At 46.5% G+C, this 19,249-nt stretch overlaps 1 protein-coding gene across 1 annotated transcript in view; it reads left to right on the top strand.

Moving 5' to 3' along the window:
• Positions 1 to 16,674: 16,674 nt before the first annotated feature.
• FAM65A (family with sequence similarity 65 member A) overlaps positions 16,675 to 19,249 on the top strand; it is a 35,815-nt gene continuing 33,240 nt past the window's right edge. Inside the window, exon 1 of the mRNA XM_015567852.1 lies at positions 16,675 to 16,946. The gene's annotated coding sequence lies outside the window, so the exon portion shown is untranslated. The remainder of the gene's footprint in view (positions 16,947 to 19,249) is intronic.

Raw genomic sequence — 19,249 nt, 5'->3', positions numbered from 1 at the left:
TTATGGTTATGCTTTCTTCTTTTTTTTTTTATAGGACTCATCTTTCAGAGAAAAATAATGAAGTATTCACTGATAAAATGATAGGAAGTCTGGGATTTGCTTCAAAATAATCCAAAGTAGGGGGGATAGTGGAGGTGATATAGAAGAAACAGAATTGTTCATGGGTTGGTAATTGTTGAAACAGGGTGATGGGTACATGGGCTGTATTATCCTATTATGCTGCTTTTGTTTATGTTAGAAATTTGCCATGATGAAAATTTAAAAGAAAAGAAAAATTTAGCCCTAGCTGGTTTGGCTCGTGGATAGAGCATCGGCCTACGAACTGAAGGGTCTCAGGTTCGATTGCGGTCAAGGGCACATGCCTAGGTTGTGGGCTCGATCCCCAGTGGAGGACTTGCAGGAGGCAGCCGATCTATGATTCTCTCTTATCATGGATATTTCTAGCTCGCTCTTCCTTCCTCTCTGAAGTCAATAAAAAAATTTTTTTAAAAAGTAAAAGAAAAAATTTTAAATGCAGTTGGGTAAGTGCTTTCATAAAAGAATGCCCCAAGGGTAGGATGGCACCCACTCTCACTCAGCGAGGGGGAAGGAAGTTAGTTAGAGAAAGGTTCCCAGTCGAGGAGACCTTTACTCAGTCATGAAGCCTGAGTAGGAGTTGGGGAAATTCCAGGCAAGGGACATTGTAAGTTTCCTGGGCCCATAACTGGCACGTGGTTTATCAAGCTGCCTAATTATACAGCTAAACACTGGCACAGGCTCTGTCCCAGTCCTGGTTCCCTCCAAAGGGCCCCAGCCTGGTAAACAGTCAGTACTTTTTTTCCCACCTGGGATCAGCTACCCCTAGAGTTGGTTCAGTCAGCCCATGAGCCAGTCAGCAAACATCTTAGCCACCTTCCACTGTCCAACTGCTGTGAGTGTGCACAGGCCCAGAACATAGCAGCACTCATGCCACCCACAAAGCCAAGTGGAGTCCACAGAAGGAAACCAATATTTATTTATGACCTTTCCCAGCCCACCCACCTCTGCCCTCCAGCATGTGTCACCGACCTCCCACCATCAGTGAACTGGCCCAAAACACGGCCTATGAATTTCTTGTTATAGCTTTCTCACTATATCTGTATCTATATATGTAAGTGAATTTTCTATTGGGTTATCAAATTTTATTAGTTTTTGCAAATAACCAATCTTTGGTTTGATGTATCAAATGTTGTTTGAATTAAGTTTCTATCATTTTCTATTTTCTTTGATTTTGTCAAACCTTACATTTACCTTTCCTCCTATGTTCATAGGAGTCTCTAAGAGACCCCTCCTCGGGAGCCCATTTCCCTCGCTAATATATAAATAAGTGGTCTTACTGGTCAGAAATTGACCCAGTGTTCCCAGGGCAATTCTTGTTGGCAAAGGACTTTCAGAAATGGGGGGGATGTTCTGGGTGGGAGATCTTGGATACCTGGGGGATGCAGAACCTATTTGTGAGGCTGGGAACGCCTAACATAGGGATCCTGGCTTCAGGGAGGAGAAGGGGGAGAGTGTGGACGCTCTGTGCCTCCTGCAAAATAGAGCGTGTTTCCTGTTTGGTCCAGCAGGGGGCAGCAGAGCCCTAAACTCCCACTGGCTCTCCCCAGTCCAGCTTCATTCTGAAACCCAGGTCCCCAACCCAGTGCACTGCCCTTGTCCCTGCCCCTGCCCCTATGGCTCATCTATAAGATTTCCAAAAGGCAGAGGTTGCCTGGAGAGGTATGGTTCCCTCATCATCCAGGGAGGAGAGCAGTATGGATGGGGGTTATTTCAGACTGGTGTCTTTTTTTTTCTTCTTTTGTTTCTTTTTTTCCCCCTCTCTCTTTTTTTCTCCTTTTTTGTTTCTTTTTTTATTTTTTATTTTATTTATTTATTTATTTATTTATTTATTCAGACTGGTGTCTTGAACTCTCAGCTGAAGGGGGTCCCATTGTGATCAGGAGGTCCATGTTTGTTGCATGAATGCCAGCACTTGCCATTCTCCCATTCATTCGAGAACTATTTATGGAGGGCATGCTGAATGACCAGGACTGTACCAAGGCATCTAAACTGAGACCAGGTCAGGGCCATGGTGACCTGAAGCTTCTGATTCTGGGGTCAGCTAGGCTTTGTGGTCTTGCTTGTTGCCAATGAAAGTGTAGGCTGGAGTCAAGCCAGGGAGAGTGGGGTGGGGTGGGGGGCCAGCTGGTAGCGGAACACCTCTTCTTCAGACTGTAAGGAGGCTCAGGCCCAGAGACTCCCTAGCCTGGCTCTAACTCGCTCTCCCTCTCCCCCTTCAGGGCTGGAAATGGACCCTTTATTGGGGGCCCAGAACAGCTGAGCTGTGGCTAGCGTGCTCAGATGACACTTTACAAAAGGCTCAGGATGACAGACAAATAGACCCAGCCCTTCTGACTGATAAGCTGTGGCTTGCAGTCTGGATCCATGGGCCCTTCGAAGAAGGCAAACGCCATCCTAACTCCTAGTCCCAGCCCCTTCTGAAGACATCTACAGCCCACAATGTCCAAATCCCCAGAAACCTGGAGAGGGTGGCCAGTCTTTCCTCCTGCCTGCCAGGTCCCGCTTTCCTGTGTGAAACCTTGTTTCTGGGGGTGTTGCAGCACCCTGCTCTCTGCCTCAGGGTGAGTCCTCACCCTCAACATGTCCAAAACAGGACATCGGCCCCTGCACTCACAGGGACCCCACTTAGTGGTGAGGCGCTTGTTCCACCCAGGCGATGAGAGGACCCCTGGGTATTACAGGATTTCTGAAGAAGTTTGATTTGGGTCCCCAGCTTTATTTTTTATTTGCATGGTGCTGTAGGGCTGGGAGGGGTGCCCATGATGTCCCCTGCATTGTTCCTAATCCAGCCCCATCTAAGGGAGCAACCCGACTCCCTGAGGATGTTCAGTGGCTTAACTAAAGCCCCGGGAACAAAGGTATTTGCACAAGAGGAATTGTTGCACTACCTGGAAATGATTCTCAACCTGGAAATCACTTTCTGCCGGAGACTCAGGAGCTCCCCAACCTGCTCACCCCCACTATTCAGGGTCTATGAAGGTAAGAACAGAAGCTGCAGGAACTCTGGACGTAGGCAAGGAGATACTGCCTAGGGTGCCGGGCGCAGGGGTGAGTCGGTGCCTGGCTTTCAACAGGTTCAGGTGAGCTCAGGATCAGCTGGAGAGAGCAGAGGGGACTGCGGTGGCTCTCTGGACTTTCTCCTTTCTGCTTTTAAACCCTTTCCCATCTGCTGTGCCTCTCACTGAAAAGCAGGCTGGGAGGTAGAGATGTGGGAACTGGGAAGGTGGTCGAGTCCCATGGGGAAACGGTCATCTGGAGGCATTAGATGGAAAGGGTACCTTCCGGCTTAAAATAGCCGCTTTGGGGCATAGCTATTGCCTAGGCACCAAGCCCCAGCCCTGTATGGAGGAAGTGCTCCTAGAGTGCCCCTTCCCCTGCTGGCAGTAGGACCTGCATAAACTGTTTACCAAGCCCTGGATAGGGGTCCTCCTCCCAACTCTGCCCAAAGCCAGACTTTGTGTCAGGACCTGGTGTAGAAGCAAGTCTTCTCCCTGCCTCCTCCCTTTACTTGCTGGACATGCTGCCTGAAGGTGTCTCCACACACCTCTTGGTTATGGAAACGGTTGACCCACCCACAGAGCTCCCAGGGTGGTGCACAGATAAAAGCCCACAGCCGCCCCACCCACCCTCAGCTCATCCCCAGGAGGCTGAGTTGGCTGCCAGAGCTGTGCTGAGTGTCCTTATGCTCTTAGACACGTTTCTAAATAATCCATGAATTATTATTAACAAAGGAGAAATCACAAGGGAAAACAGCAAGTTTCAAACCAAATGAAAATGAAATACAGTGTACCAAAACTTACGGGATGCAGCTAAAGCAATGCAAATATTTAAGTGAATATATTATAAAAGAATGATTGAAAATGAATTTTGTAAGCTTCTTGAAATGAGGAGAAAGACATTTTCAATAAATGGTATTGGAGCAAGTGCCTATTTTACCTGAACCTTGCAGCCTTCAGAAAAATTAATTTGACTAATTGGATTATAAACATAATTGTGAAGGTAAAAAATCCTAGAAAAAAATAATATTTTCATAACCTTTTCTTAAATAAGACAGAAAGTACTAACTATCAAAGGTTGATAAATTAGACCATTTAAGAACTTCTGGCCCTGACCAGTTTGGCTCAGTGGCTACAGTGTCAGCCTGTGGACTGAAGAGTTCCAGGTTCGATTCCGGTCAAGGGCATGTACCTTGGTTTCGGGCACATCCCCAGTAGGGGATGTACAGGAGGCAGCTGATCGATGTTTCTTTTTTTTTTTTTAATATATTTTATTGATTTTTTACAGAGAGGAAAGGAGAGAAATAGAGATAGAGAGTTAGAAACATCGATGAGAGAGAAACACCGATCAGCTGCCTCCTGCACATCCCCCACTGGGGAAGTGCGCGCAACCCAGGTACATGCCCCTGACCGGAATCGAACCTGGGACCTTTCAGTCTGCAGACCGACGCTCTAGCCACTGAGCCAAACCAGTTTCGGCTGATCGATGTTTCTAACTTTCTATCCCTCTCCCTTCCTCTCTGTAAAAACAATCAATAAAATATATTTAAAAAAACGTCTGGTCATTGATTAAAGATAACTAAGAAAGTGAAAAGACCCCTGGCTGATTTGGCTCAGTGGATAGAGCATCAGCCTGTGGACTGAAGGGTCCCAGGTTCGATTCCAGTCAAGGACACATGCCCAGATTGCGGGCTTGATCCCCAGTAGGCGATGTACAGGAGGCAGCCGATCAATGATTCTCTCTCATCATTGATGTTTCTATCTCTCCCTCTCCCTTCATCTCTGAAATCAATAAAAATATATATTTTTTAAAAAGATAAGTCACAAACTGGGAAAAGAACATTGCAACATGTACTAAAAAATAAAATAAAGACCCATGGGAACATATAAGGAATTCCATTATCATTAGAGAAAAGGGACTTGAAAAGAGGATTTTCAAATGGCCAGTAAGCATGTGGAAAGGTCTTCAGTATCACTAGAGAAATTTAATCCATAGAGCGATGTGAATTAAAACCACAATGAGATACTACTATACACTGACTAGATTGGCTAAAATTTAAAAGATTGGCAATACCGAGTACGGGTGAGGATAAGAAGTAACTAGAACTGGTAAGTGGTAAAATTGGAAAACTAGTATTTCCTATAACTGCTATACCTGACCTTCCCCCAGCAAGTTCACTCTTTAGTACAAACCCAAGAAAAACTGGGTTTGTACTAAAACCTCTAGCCATTGAGCCAAACTGGTCAGGGCCAGAAGTTCTTTTAGTAGCCGTGCCTACTAAAAGACATGTAGAGACTGTTCCCAGCAACTTTATTCATAAAAAGCTAGAATCAATTCAAATAACCATCAAATGGACAAATAATGGTACATTTATACAACTGGAAACAAAACAATTCAAAAGATGAATGAAATGGTATACACAACAATCTGGGCGAATCTCACAGACATAATGTTGTTGGTAGATGCCAGCCACAGAATAGTAAATATGCCATGATGCCATGTACGTGATGTTCCAAACCCAAGAAAACTATAAGTGGTAATAGAGCTCGAAATAGTAATTACCTGTGGGGGCATGATTGACGGGGGGAGGGGAATGAGGAGGACGTCTGCAGTCCCCGGAATGTTTTGTAAACTAATCACCCCTTACCCAGGGCTTCACTTTCCAAGGTTTCATTACCCACTGTCAAAGAAGTATTGAATGGAAAATTCCAGAAATAAACAATTCCTCAGTTTAAAATTGCATGCTGTTCTGAGTAGTAGCATGACGAACTCTCCACTTGGTCCTGCCCAGGACGTGAATCATCCCTTTGTCCTGGGTAGCCACGCTGTAGAGCTTCCCCCCCATTTGTAGCCAGCGTGGTATTGCAGTGCTTGTGTTCAAGTAACCCTTATTTTACTTAATAATGGTCCAAAGCGCAATACTAGGTGTACCGGTTAATAACGCGGATTTTTTTCAATAGCTGGAGTTACACATATGTTGCTATATATGAGAGTTGATATGTATGCTATTTTGTTGTATTGCTCCTTCAGATTACCACTTGTTCCGATCGATGGCACACGCACTTTCTGAGCAGCACTTCAAAACATACAAAGAAGTGGAAAATTGGGTCTCTGAATAGTCTGCCTCAAAACAAGCAAAGTTCTATTGGGACAGTATCCACAAATTACCTGAAAGATGGGAGAAATGTGTAGCTAGTGATGGCCATTACTTTGAATAAAACACTTTTGATGTTTCTCTTGAAATTATCATGTTTTCTTTGATTACAAAATCTGCATTATTAACCGGTACACCTGGTAATATAGTATAGTTTATGGAAGGTCACACCATCCTTCCCTTGACATCTAGAATCACATATAATCTGGACGATTTTCTCTTTCTTTCCTCCCCAGCCTAGAGAGCAAGTTGTCCCCCTGGTCTTAATCTCATTTTTCCAGGATGAGTGACAGTGGGAACATTAAATCCTTTAGGGAAAAATCACAGCACCTAACTCATAGGGATGTGCTCTGGCCCCATCACCCTTAAAGACTAAAAAATAGTACAACACAGGCACCTTGGGAAATATAATCAGTCCTTTTCATAATCTTTTGATTTAGGCTTATTTGTTTGCAGTCACCATGTTCGTTTTGCATTATGCAAAAATGTACTAAACAATGACAGTAACTTGTGATATCTTCAGGTCTATTTTTACTATTGAGTACACTATGTAAATAATATTAACTTGAAAAATAAAAGGCAAATTGGCCAAGTTAAGGCCCATTTAGTTCAGATATCCTGTAAGACCTAAAAGCTTAGATATCCTATTTCCATAATTGCATTTAAAGCATTTTAAAGCATTTAAATGTTCTCAAGTATCTTGAGATGAGCTTCCTGAAGTATATGATAACTTTCAGCAGCACTTTTCTTCAAAATAATGAATTAAAACTCCATGCAAATGCTTTTTTTTGGCACGAAATTCAACATTTTTAAGCTTAAAAATATCTATGATGTTAACACCTTCAGAAAATTTGACATATGAAGTTTTGAAGCTTGTTGTCAATACAACAAAATCACATACATATCAAATCGCATATATATCAACGTATGTGTAACTCCATGTAGTGAAAAAAATCTGCATTATTAACCGTTACACCTAGTAGTAGTGATGCTGACAATTTGGTAATCAGAGAAGCCGTAAAGTGCTTCCTGTAAGTGAAAAGGTGAGTACAGTAGAATAAGATGTTTTGAGATGGAGAAACCACATTCACTTTTATTACAATACTAGAGGCCCGTGCACCGGTGGGGTCCCTCAGCCTGGTCTGCACCCTCTCACAGTCTGGGACCCCTGGGAGGATGTCAGAGAGCCAGTTTTGGCCCGATCCCCACAGGCCAGGTCGAGGGACCCCACCAGTGCACGGAATCTGTGCACTGAGCCTCTATTATGCATAGAAGTCCTTTGGTTAATCTCTTCCCACCCTCCCCCTCACCCCCTCCCCTCTGAGATTCATCAGTCTGTTCCATGTGTCCATGCCTGTGCATTGAGCAACTGCCCCCCCCAAGTGGTCATTGCACATCATAGCTACCAACCAACGGCCAGTTGCTTAAGCTTTTATATATATAGATATTGTTATAATTGTTCTGTTTTATTAGATATTGTTATTAATCTCTTACTGTGCCTAATTTATAAATTAAACTTTATCATAGGTATGTATGTATAGGAAAAAAACAGCATGTGTAGGGTTCGGTACTATCCCTGGTTTCAGGCATCCATCTTAGAACCTATGCTCCATGAATAAGCGGGAACCACTGTATCTTGATCTGGGTGGTGGTTGCACTAGTTTCCTTTCTATTGTGAGTTTTTTCCTGAGTGTGGACTTTGGCATCACTCTGATTCATACTTGAACCTTTCTCATTGCACCTTTCCTCAAAATAGCTCTTGTGTTATTTGAAAAGAGTTCTTTGGACCATAGACCAAAAATCACCCCCTTGAGGTGGTGGCAGTAGGTGTCAAGACAAAAAGGGTACCTATTGTCTGGGCCAGTAGCATTGAAAATGGTCTTTTCCCCAGCTTGCTGTCCTTATCTATGCTAGCCTAGCTCTTTCACTTTTTAAAATGTATTTTTATTGTTATCAGAGAAGAAGGGAGAAGGAAAGAGAGATAGAAACATCAATGATGAAAGAGAATCATTGATCAGCTGCCTCCTGCACACCCCTTCCTGGGGATTGAGCCTGAAACCCGGACATGTGCCCTAACCAGGAATCAAACTGTGACCTCCTGGTTCACAGGTCAATGCTTAACCATTGATCCACACTGGCCGGGCTTGTCTGTCTCTTGTGACAACTTGTTTTTCTTCCCTGTTCCTGGGGGTTGTCTTTAGGCTGTTGACTTATGGTATTTGAGATTTCACAATGTGGTACTAGTTTTTTGTCTCTAGGTTATTTCTCCAGGGGAAAAGGCAATAATTTCCTAAAATCTATATAAATGTGAAGAGAAGCAAGTGTGTTAGCGGTGTTGGTTTTTTTTATAGTGCATAATAAAAATAGTAAAAGGAAAAACAGATGGTACCAGTGAAATGATGTCAGTTGTAATGAACAGAAAGTTTGGTTCAAACTATATTAAATTAGAAAAATAATGTATCACCTCATGCAATTCAAAAATTCAGAAGTAGGGTTGGTTTCAGTGCCTCTTGATTTTATAAGGACTTGGTGTGCCGGACATCATCATTTGTACCTTACTGACCAATAAGAACAGCACCATAATGACCAGTCAGGATGCATGATTCCAACCAATCAAGCCAGTGCTATTTGGACCAATCAAACTGTACAGATTTGGGTTCCTCATTTGCATAGAAATGGACCAATCAAGGACCAGGGTGGGAACTTTCTCTATAAAAGCGGGCCTTCCCTTTGTCTCTGTGGAGAGCACTTTCAGTTTCCTCTGGGAGGCTGTCTTCTGTTTGCAAACTGTTTACCTGAATCAAGTTTCTCCTTTTACTGCATCCCAGATTGGGAACTCCTATTGGCATCAGATTGGTGACAGCAGCCTTTTGTTGACACTGGCAGAGGCGCCTCCCCTTTTTCTGCTTCTTTTCCCTTTGAGCTCCTGCCCAGAATGTGATTATACGCCTAGAGCTGCAATAGCCAACTTGTGACCATGAGGAAACAGTCCTGGGGTGGACTAACTTGCTAAGGGTGGCAGACAGGAATAGCACAAAGCCTTCATGATATTGTAAAGCAGCTGCACCAACCCGGTCTGCCCACCTCCTGATACTGTATTGCATGAGACAAACATGAAACAAAAATGTGTTTAAGCTGTTATTAGGTTTTCTCTTACTTGCAGCTGAACACACACTCCACTGATAATTTCCGTTTTTTGTTTTTTTTTTTTAAATATATTTTATTGATTTTTTACAGAGAGGAAGGGAGAGGGATAGAGAGTTCAGAAACACCGATGAGAGAGAAACATCTTCTCAGCTGCCTCCTGCACAGCCCCTACTAGAGATGTGCCCGCAACCAAGGTACGTGCCCTTGACCGGAATCGAACCTGGGACCCCTCAGTCCGCAGGCCGACGCTCTATCCACTGAGCCAAACTGGTCAGGGCAATTTCCGTTTTTTTACATCTCTTGTGCACATCGTTGTGTGATACATGCTTCCTTCCCAGGCTTGTTCCCCTTGTAGACCCAAACTGCCTCTGTAACTTGTTTCCTGAGCCTACACAGCCCAGCTGGCTCACTTCTACTGCCTCTGTAACTTCCTAAATAAACTTTCTCTTATAAAAAAAAAGGGGGGGGGGCTCAAAAAGAAATGCTTGGAGAACAGGAGTGATTTCTTCCTTCCCGCAGTCCTGCTAGATTTCCTGGAGGAGGTGATATCTAAGAGGGGGGTTCCTAAAGGTGGAGGGAGCTTCCTGAAAGGAGGAAGGTAGGGAGTGACTTCCAATACAGCCTTTGCACAGTTGTTCACCACAGGAATGCTAACCCGCCCTGCCGCTTCCAGCCTCATAACCCCCTGACCCCCACTAGCCCATACCCTCAGCTTCCTGGGTTCCAGGTTCGAGGGACTCTGCCCACTTCTGTCCTCTAGTTTTCTTCCTGGGAACCAAGGAACAGCAGAAGCCCAGAGGTCCTTCCAGCTTATCTGTGATAGCAAAGGGAATCCCAGCTCTTGGGACCTTCCCCTTGACCCTTGAAGGTGGGGCAGCAAAGAGGAGGGAGGAGGGCCTGAGGATTCCCCTGGGGAGATGCATCCTCCCCAGGCTAACCCTGCTTTTCAGAAAGACTAAGCCACCCAGGGTGGCGCCCGCATGCCACACGTGGGCGGATGGGGTGTGGGAGGCTGCACCTGCGCTGTCTCCTGCGCTGCATGATCATGCAGGTCCAGCATCACAAATGGCACAGGCACCTCTCATTACGGGCTTCCTGGTGTGATGCAATAATCACCAGTGTCGTGTTCTTGCCAAAAATGTGTAACATGAATCTAATCTTGAGGAAGCAATCAGATAAATCCAGAATAATATGATGCTATAAAATTGGCCTGAACTAAAAAAAAAAAAGAAAAGATACAAACAAAAAAGGCTGAATGTGGGACAGAGTTACTCTTCTATATCAAAAGCTACTACAGAGATATAACCAAATGCAATACATGAACCTTGGCTTATGAACTAAATTTTAAATGCTAGAAGGACATTCTTGAGACAAGTGAGAATGATACTTGAATTACTGTTGATTTCCTTAGATGTGCTAATGGTGCTATAATTGTGTAAAGAGGATTTCTCAACCTCAACACTTAACCTTTTCGGCCAAATAATTCTGGGATTTTAGCAGCATTTCTGGCTTCTGTCCACTAATGTCAGGAGCCCCGCCCCTTCAATTGCAATAAGCAAAATATTTTAGACAGTAATAATGGTTGTATCCTGTTATTAATATACAAAAAAAACAAACAAACCACTGGCCGGTACATTTTAAAATGGTTAAAATTATGAGTTTTATATTGTGTTAATTTTGTCTCAATAAAAATGTAATTTAAAACGGTTCACATACTCAAATGTTCCCTGGGGTACAAAATCATCCCCAGGGCTGAACCACTGGTGCGGAGAGTACACTGGGCGAGGGGGTGGGGGAGGGAGCATGCAGGCTGAAGGATTTGGGAGAGAAATGTCTTGTTTGTAACTTACTTTCAAATGTGGCAAATTATTAACCATTAGTGAAACTAGGTGACAGGTATGTGGGTTGTTTATTTTACTACTCTGTCAACTTTTAATAGATTTATTTTTTTCAAAAGCAAAAGGAAAGAACTCAATTTCAAGTTTTCTGTTTACAGCAACCCAAGGAACCCATGGCAGGTACCAACTGTGCAGCCTCCTTTCAGATGTGATTACTGTGTCTTCATTGTTTGAGTTGCTCGGGGCCCCTCAGCCTTCAAGGGAAGATTCCTGTTTCTTATCCCCTCCCTCCCTCCTTCCCTCCCTCTTTTCCTCCCTCCCTCCTCTCTATCTCACTCCAAGACTGCCCAGAACACATTGGTCCAGTGCTACCCACGGACCTATGGAGAGAAGGCATTCTGTGGACCACCCAGACTGGGTGCAGATGATGAGCTATATCAATTCCATTTTGTGAGTATTATCTCCTGTGGAGGCTTTAAAACATGGTCACAAAATTCTTTAACACTTGTCCCAAGAGATGGGGCCTATGACCTCTCTCCTTGAATATGGACTCTTAATCAGGAGACTATGGTAGAAGTGACACTGTCCCAGTATCCAGATCCAGGGCCGTAAAAAACTAGCATCTGCTGTTTCCTGTCTCTCTTAAGATCCTTGCTTTTGGGACCCAGCCGCCATGCTGTGAGGAAGCCTAAGTCACCCTATGGAGAGGCACATGTGGAGAGAGGCAGCACACAGCACCCACTCGAAAGCCATGTGAGTGAGTCATCTTGGAAGTGGGTTCTCCAGCCCCAGCTGATGCTGTGTGGAGCAGAGACAAGCTGTCCCTGCTGAGCTCTGCCCATTTTGCAGATTGGTGGGCACACAACATGACTGCTGTTGTTTTAAGTCATTAACTTTTAGAGTGGTTTGTCGAGATAACGGATGCATCCCCATCCCCCCAACTGGGGGCCCTAGTCGTGAAAGGCAGGAAGTGGGCCAGCTCTTGATCCCTGGAGCTCGGACCTAGGTCAGCACTTATCCCTTTAACAGGCATTTACTGAGTGGCCACCAAGTGCTAAACACTCTACCAGGGGTTGAGGAGTTAGCAGTGAATGAGATAGACCACCCTGCCTGGCGGGCCCAACTCAGGCACAGTAATGAGAGGACTGGGACTGTCGCCTCAGCCTGAGGGAGGGGAGAGAGAACTGTCTTCCTGAGGGAGGCTGTTTCCAAGCTGAGACCTGACTCAGGAAAAGGAGCTAACCAGGCAGAGTCGCAGGGAATGGACAGATGGAACACCATGTGTTAGTTCTGGGCAAGGTTGCCAGATTTGGCAAATGAAAAAAAAAATGTAACACCCAGTTAAATTTGAACTTCAGATAAACAATGAATATATTTAAAAAATATATATCCCTAGCCAGTTTGGCTCAGTGGATAGAGCATCAGCCTGTGGATTGAAGGGTTCAGGGTTTGATTCCAGTCAAGGGCACATGCCCAGGTTTGCAAGCTCAATCCCCAGTAGGGGGTGTGCAGGAGGCAGCCAATCAATGATTCTCTCTCATCATTGACGTTTCTCTCTCTCTCTCCCTCTCCCTCCCTCTCTGAAATCAATAAAAAATATATACCTATATCTGTCCCATGCAACATTGGAGACATCCTAAAAAGTTATTCATTATTTCTCTGAAATTAAAGTTTAACGGGTGTCCTACATTTTATCTGGCAACCCCAGTGCTAGGACAAAAAAGAGAGAGAGAGAGAAACTGTGTGATCTCAAGGGACAGTTCAGGAAGCTGGATGCAGCACAGGGGCAAACAGGGCATAGTGAGAGGTAAAGGTGAAGAGAGCAAGACCTATCATGTGGGTGCTCAGCAAGCTAATGGAGGGGGAGAAAGCCCACGCCTAGTTGAAGGATGCTTTGTCTTGGTATGAAGGAGACAGGATGAACTGCTCTCTGCTACACCCCCAGCCTAGGGGGGGAATCTTCCCAACGGACAAAAGTTTGGGCAATGAACCTAGTTACTCAGAGGTGAAAGCAGGGCCTGAGAGCTGTGTAGTGACACAGGGCTCCCTGTTCAAAAGTGTTCCATGGTTGTTCCATGGATGCTCCACTGTAGCCATCTTGAGACTCACAATAATTTTGGACAGAGAGTTCTACATTTTATTTTGCACTGAATCCCACAAATTATGTCCTGGGTAAAAGATTCCCAGACCAGGGCCGAGTAGAGGACCTACAGGACCTAAGACTGCCTTGGCTAGCACCTGCCATGTGTGTGTATCTATGCACGTGGGTAGCTGTGTCTGGTACATATTAAGTCCTCAAAAATGATGGCTGTTGTACTATCTGTCATTGATGATGGTGATGATGATGATATCATTAGCCTCATCCAGCTTTTTTTCAGACTTCATTTAAAAGCCTTGTCATTTCACTACCAGGCATCCTTCTGCTTTGTTTTACTGACCCCTTTGCAACGCACTTCATAAAATATATATTTTTTTTATTGATTTCAAAGACGAAAGTGGGGGGAGAGATAGGGAGGACAAGAGAGAGAAACATCAATGATGTGAATCATTGATTGGCTGCCTCCTGCACGCCCCCTACTGGGAGTAGGGCCTGCAACCAGGGCATGTGTGCCCTGACCGGGAATTGAACTGTGACCTCCTGGTTCATAGGTCAACACTCAACCGGCCAGGCTGCAGAGCACTTTTTTTTTTTAATATATTTTATTAATTTTTCACAGAGAGAAAGGGAGAGAGATAGAGAGTTAGAAACATCGATGAAAGAGAAACATCGATCAGCTGCCTCCTGCACATCTCCTACTGGGGATGTGCCCGCAACCCAGGTACATGCCCTTGGCCGGAATCGAACCTGGGACCCTTCAGTCCGCAGGCCGACGCTCTATCCACTGAGCCAAACCGGTTTCAGCATGCAGAGCACTTTTAATTCAAGCAATGCCTATGACAATCCTGAGGAACTTAACACAAATGCATACCTCACCCACTGAGATAGTGCACACCTTGGTTTGGTTGATACCCGCATTCATTCAGTTGTATCAATCGTCCAAAAAATCCCACACACCCCCAACCCTGCTGCCTGATTTTCTCCAAGTTCACATGGACACACACTCACCCACTCACACACTGGCTGAGTGTGGTGAGGTCTGCACAATTCCCCTCCTGTTAGGCATGAAAACCTCCTGCCAGGGACAGCTGATATGAAGGCTATGTATGTGCAGGCTGCAGACTCTAATTTGTTTTTGAATTTTTTAAAAATTATTAAAATAGAAAAGATGTGCATGTGTGATATCTGGTGACTAGGAAGGATGAGAAGTTGTGGCATCTTAAAAGTGCATTAGAGTCTGGCCAGTGTGGCTCAGTGATTGAGCATTGACCTACGAACCAGGAGGTCATGGTTTGATTCCCGGTCAGGGCACATGACCGGGTTGCGGGCTTGATCCCCAGTAGGGGTTGTGTAGGAGGCAGCTGATCAGTGATTCTCATCATTGATGTTTCTATCTCTTTCCCCCTCGCCTTTCCTCTCTGAAATCAATAAAAATATATTAAAAGTGCATTAGATATAGTTTTCTAGATTTCCAAGGAGAGCAGAAGTTGTCATTATGTGGAAGCTTAGCAAGAAAACAAAGGTGACTTTTGTGTCCTTGCAGGAATCTAGGGGTTGGGGTGAGCCCCTGGGGGTAGAAGGGCCCTGGTTTAATGAGGATTAGCTATGTCAAAGGGAAAACCAGTAACTTCATAGCCTCTCATGACACAACAAATCTGGGATTTTAGATAAGAAAAGCCAGGACAGGAGCGGGAGGGGGTGAAAGTGATGTCACCTGCTCCTCTCATGTTTCCTGCAAGCAATCACTGCAGGAAAGACTCCTGGCTCAGTAAATGAGTCACTGGCTTTATAAGCCAAGAGAGATGGAAAGCAGATTCCAGGAAATAAGCAAGGAAGAATCTTAGAGGAAGTTCTCAGCCTTAGTGTGAAACTGTCAAGCCTCTGTGCTCTTGCGGGACAGAGGAGAGAAATAACAGTGAGAAAGACTAGAGAAATAGCAAGGAACCAGAGGGAGCTTCCGCAAGGTAGAACCTGTGCCCTTGGGCGGTTTTGAATAACCAACTGAGATGACACTGGCTCTGAAAACCAGGACGCTGCTTCCGAAAGGGAGGAAATATCCCAGTGTTGCAAGGTCTGCAGTCATTCATAATTCAGCAGATACTTAGATATTTATTGAGCATCCTTCAAGTTCCTGTGGTGGGCGGGGTGTGGGTATGGAGTAGTGAATGAGGCACCATTGTCCCTGGCCTTACAGAGCTCACAGCCATTGAGCAAGTAGTTATCACACTTTGCTAAGTGACAAGGAAGAAGTTGAGGGGTAAGGCCACTGTGCGGATCTTAAAGGGCTTTTAAAAATATATATTTTTTATTGATTTCAGAGAGGAAGGAAGAGGGAGAGAGAGATAGAAACATCAATGATGAGAGAGAATCATTGATGGGCTGCCCACTGCACAATCCACACTGGGGATGGAGCCCGAAACTTGGACATGTGCCCTCATTGTAAATCGAACCGTGACCTCCTGGCTCATAGGTCGATGCTCAACCACTGAGCCACAATGGCCAGGCCTAGAGAGCTTCTTAACCCCTAGGGTAGGATTGTCTAGACCAGTGGTCGGCAAACTCATTAGTCAACAGAGCCAAGTATCAATAGTACAACGATTGAAATTTCTTTTGAGAGCCAAAGTTTTTAAACTTAAACTAAATAGGTAGGTACATTGTTATTAACTTACTTAGGGTACTCCTAAGGCTTAGGAAGAGCCACACTCAAGGGGCCGAAGAGCCACATGTGGCTCTCGAGCCGCAATTTGCCGACCACGGGTCTAGACACAAAGAAGGACAGACTAAGTGCCAGGCCTGGAACAGAGGAAGCGAGGCTGTTTGGAAGGAGTGAGAGGAATGCAGTTTTGGGAACGGGGAAACAAAAAAAGACTGGATGGGTCCTTTCTCTTCTTCAATTTTGGGTTATTTGTTTGCTTAGCAAATTGGGGAGGCGCATCTCCGAAATGTCAGCAGCCTGTTCGGCACTTTTTGTTTATTTATAGAGCAATTCAATTCACCAGTGTTTACCAAACTCCCTGAGCAAGTGAGCTGGGCGCAGCCATGGAGCAGGCAGAGGTCACAGCAAGAGCAAGGGCCCAAAGGTGGGACCCCACGGAACAGTCTCAGGGGAGAGTCAGGGGTCCCTTGGGCTGGAGTCGGGTGAGCGACCTGAGGCCTGAAGGAACGCCCATCAGATCTGCCGATCTCAGCCTGGTGGGGAGCAGGACAGTCCTGGAGAGACCCGCGCTCAGAGGCCGAGGCCAGGTCTGAGAGGTCCCACCTCAGCACATTCTCTTCTGTGTGACGTGGGAGATAATTAACTGGGACCCTACCAGCTGCCGCCACCACCCTTCAGGAATTCTGGCCCTCCCTGCATGCCATCTAGGCCGCACTCCCGCTGCACAGCTCCCTGGGAGAAGGAACGCTCATTAATCCTTTCTTCAGATGTGCTGGCCCGGGTCACCCACATACCAGTCCCTTTGCTGAGAAAGTCTCTGCCAGATCCCTGGGCTCTCAAGAGCCCGGGCTGATGGGAGCCTTCCCCACAGGCCAAGAGCCTGCCAACTCTCTGCCGGTCAAGGTTCTTTGGGAGCTCAAGGATCCTGACTCAGCTGACAATGGCATCCGGGGGAACAGGTGAACCCTGGAGGGGAAGGTAAGAGTCCTGGGTCCCACCCCAGCCTGGGCACTGTGGTGACCTGTGGGCATGGCCTTGATCTCTCTACACTCAATAACTTTTAAGATTCAGGACCTCTGAGGCTGAGAATCAGGCACAGTGACCCAACCTGGATCTGGTCTTGGTGTGTGGAGTCCTGGACAAGAGTGGGCGGCCCTTTCAGAAGGGGTTGCAGACAAAGGCTATGATGCGAGAAGCAGAGGGCATTGTGAAAGTGAAGAAGAGGCTCCTGACCTAGCCTGGGCTCCAGGGAAGGTATCTCACAGAAGTGGTGTCTGAGCTGATGCCTAAAGGGTAGGCAGGCGTTAGCCAGGTGAAGGAAAGAGGGAAAAGACGCCCAGAACAGCCTGTGCAAGATGTGAAGGCTTGGGAAAGCGGGTGTATTCAGGGAACACAGAAGTTCGGTCTGGCCCTGGCCAGTGTGGCTCAGTTGGTTGAGTGTCATCCTGTGCACTGAAAGGTCACTGGTTCAGTTCCTGGTCAGGGCACATACCCAGGTTTTGGGTTCAATCTTTCGGTCTGTTCGTCTGTTCGTGTACAGGAGGCAGCCAATCAATGGTTCTCACATCAATGTTTCTCTCCCTCTCCCTTCCTCTCTTTCTAATATCAATAGAAAACATTTTTTTTTTTAAAAAAGAAGTTCAGTCTGGCTGGAGCTAGGACCTCCTGGGGAGTAACTGGCCAGAGATAAAGGGCCAAGGGGAAACTGAGAAGGGACAGGGTCAGATTTGCAGAGGCCAGCCTGCTGCCTGTGGAGGATGGACCAGTCCAGGTGGAACCGAGGACCCTAAGAGGCCAGACAGAAGGTGCCGGTGGTACCCTGGCCAAGGATGGGATGGTGGGGCTGGGGAGGACAGGGCAGACCTGGTGGCTGAAGGAGGTTGAGGGGAAATGCCACCCAGACCAACATGAGGCCTTGTGGGGAGCAGTTCTGAGGAGAGGAGGTGGGGTCGACTTTACACAATGAGTTTGGGGTGCCCAGGGGTCATTTTAAGGGGGAATGAAGTGTGAGATAGTGGGCTGAGACTCAAGCATCCCTCTGGGGATGAAAACAAGGCCTTGGGAGTTGTTGAGATGGTTTGGAGGAAAGTGTCAAGGTTGAGGGAAGGGCCCAACACCCCAAGGAGCCCACGAGGGGCATGAAGAGAGCCAGAGGAGCAAGTAGAAGTGTAAGAGGAGCGGCCAGAGAAGCCAGAGGGAGTTTCGGAAGAGGGAACGGCTCTGCCTCTGCATCCAACACTCCTGCAGCAGGCAGAGGAGGGGAGGGCTGAGGAGTGGAGGGTCAGGGAGTATTTACAAAAAGGCTTCAGAGTGTAGAGGAGGTTTTAATGGTGGTGATGGGATCCGCCAGCGGGAATGAGTGTGAGCAGGGCTGTCACACAGGGCTGAACAGGTTGTGCACTGCACACTTCAGTGACCATCCATTAGGGGAAAACGGCTTGGGGCCAGGGCACAACCCCTGGAGCCGGGGGTATTTTGGAAGCCTGTAACTGCAGTGTGGATACTGCACACACGGTGGCGCCAAATGCCAACGCTGGGCTGGGGCTTGGCTGAGGCAGGGCTGGGGCCAGTTTGGGGATCCTCTGCCCCAGGGTCATCATTGGATGGTGGAGGGTATTGGCAGATGCCCTTGGCTAGAACCCTCCCCACCACAATGCCCTCCAAATCTCTTTCAGAACAGTTCTCCTAGCGGTAGGAACTCAGAAATAAATCACACACCACACACTGTCGCCTTTGTCAGGAGGCCCCTCCCCCATTCTGAAAAGGTCCCAGGGGAGCAGCTCATCCCATGACCTGGGAGGGGCACGGACGTCCCTCCCACTTGTCCCTTAGGAGAAAGGAGTCAGGAAGGAAGGAAGGACGCCTGGCCCAGCCGGCGGGACACAGTCACCCCACACCAGCACCGCCCTGCTCAAAGGTCCCCCTGGAGGCCAAAGCTGGATCAGCTGGGGCCAATGACAGGCCCAGCCCAGCCTGGGACAGAGTCCCCAGGGAAGTCACCTGTGGAGCCTGTCGACCCTGGACGAGTGCAGGGACCAGCCTGGAAATGCCCGAATAAGTACGTAATGGCCATGTTGTCTTTGAAGACAATGACATGTTCATTGCAAACCACTCTTTAGTATAAGTAAACACAAAGAAGAAAACAAAACCAGGTGAAATGACAGTGCCCAGAGCTGGCCACTGCTGGCACGGGGATCAGCCTCCTGACAGCTCTCAGGGTCAGACGATGCAGATCTGACCTGAGGAGACTCCTGCTACAGAACAAGCAGCCCTTCGGGTGT

This window comes from Myotis davidii, unplaced genomic scaffold, assembly GCF_000327345.1.
Source record: "Myotis davidii unplaced genomic scaffold, ASM32734v1 scaffold243, whole genome shotgun sequence".
Lineage (NCBI taxonomy): Eukaryota > Metazoa > Chordata > Mammalia > Chiroptera > Vespertilionidae > Myotis > Myotis davidii.
Note: the sequence above shows the minus strand (reverse complement) of the source record. Positions and strands in the feature narration are given on the sequence as shown.